Consider the following 1,643-nt stretch of genomic DNA (forward strand, 5'->3'; position numbering starts at 1 on the left):
GGACGTTGCAGGTTCAAAACCCAATGGTATATTTGTTTAACTGGTAGGGGTTCTGCCTAACACCACCAGCTTGCCTTTCAAAAAAAAAAAAAGGTTTCCCATTTCAGCATCCACCAGACGGGGCCTAAAAGGTAAACGTATTGGCCACTTTGTCACTGTTTCCCTTTAAATTATATAAGAATAAGATCCAGACAAAATTTTCTCCTGAAAATCTTCACTTTTTGCCAAGGCAGAAACAGTCATGATTTTGTAGGGCCAGGCGCTGATGGAAATCATGGAACTTGACTTTTAGGGTTTACAGATGGTCCACATTAAGCATACTGAATACTTAAATATATTGTAGTCACCATCTCAACCAACGGGTCCATAGCTCAGTGGTAGAGCATTTGACTGCAGATCAAGAGGTCACCGGTTCGAACCCGGTTGGGCCCTTTTATTTTTCTTTTTGGCTTTCCACTTGTTTTCGTATCTTTTTTCTCAAAATATAGCAAGTTTCCCAAGTTCATATCAATTCATATATTATATTTATGGGTTTCTATCTTTTTTTAGTTAATAAAATTTTTACATGTGCTTAGCTTTAGGGGTGTCAATGGGTCGGGTTTGACCTAGACCTAACCGTACCAAACCCTATAGGGTCAGGATTTGGTGATAAACAAAAAAGGCCCAATTATAATCGGGCTCAGAATCAAAGGGTTCAATTAATATATGGTATCAAGTATGGTTTGTAAAATTTCATACCATACCCAGGCTCGACCTGAGTCCCAACTAAGATCCATAAAATTTTCAATGTAAAAAAGATTAAAAAATATATTATTTAACCTAATCGACCTTATAGGATCTGGGTATGGTTTTTCTTATGGTGAGTTTGATTGGATCTGGGTCTGAATCCAGTACCAACATCTCAAATTAATATCGGAGTTTGGTCCCCACCTGGTCCGAACAAAACTCGACCCGTTGACACCCCTACTTGGCTTTCTCTCGAAACTTTCTGTAGCGTATGGACCAATTATTTTAAATAGTGACACTATGATTCCAACAAATAAATAAAAATCAAGGCAGGCAGTGTAAAATATGCGGCAATTTTAAAGGTGGCTGCAAAGGCCAGACTCTTTCAACTTTACTTAGTATGGTTGTGAACTGGTTAGATTTAGATTTGGATTGGATACATCCATTATCAACATCCTACATATCCAAATGTATCTATGATGTAAACGGTTATGATTTGGATTAGATGTGGTCAATACCAGATCCAACTAATCGGATACTGGCGAAACGGATTCGGATTTAGATGGTAAAAAGCTCACACCATATCTAGTTTTTACATCTCATCAGATTTAGATATCCATCAATTCTGGATATTTGTCGGATTCGGTAGCAAAAAATTAAAACCATATCAGCAACCAATTATAATTGGTTGGCTTCCCAAATCCGATTAAACAGAGTCGGACCGATTGGATATCAGATAGAACCAGATCTACTGACATCCCCAGCTAATAAGAATGAAAAACAAAATCGGGTACCACCAATGTGGTATCGTAAGTGGTAAGCTGGGTCCTGTGTCATGCTGAAGGCCCATGATCGAATCCCTCTGCCACATGGGGTGGCTGTTGTTTTGGTAGGGGTCTGCCTAACCCAGCTTGAAA

The 1,643-nt window shown here is 38.8% G+C and overlaps 1 non-coding gene across 1 annotated transcript; it reads left to right on the plus strand.

The window, feature by feature from the left end:
- The first annotated feature begins 360 nt into the window (after window positions 1-360).
- TRNAC-GCA (transfer RNA cysteine (anticodon GCA)) lies at window positions 361-432 on the plus strand. Its single transcript has one exon. It is a non-coding gene; the product is annotated as a tRNA-Cys (tRNA).
- Window positions 433-1,643: the final 1,211 nt, after the last annotated feature.

Source organism: Nuphar pumila, chromosome 16 (assembly GCF_984573655.1).
Source record: "Nuphar pumila chromosome 16, dmNupPumi1.hap1.1, whole genome shotgun sequence".
NCBI lineage: Eukaryota > Viridiplantae > Streptophyta > Magnoliopsida > Nymphaeales > Nymphaeaceae > Nuphar > Nuphar pumila.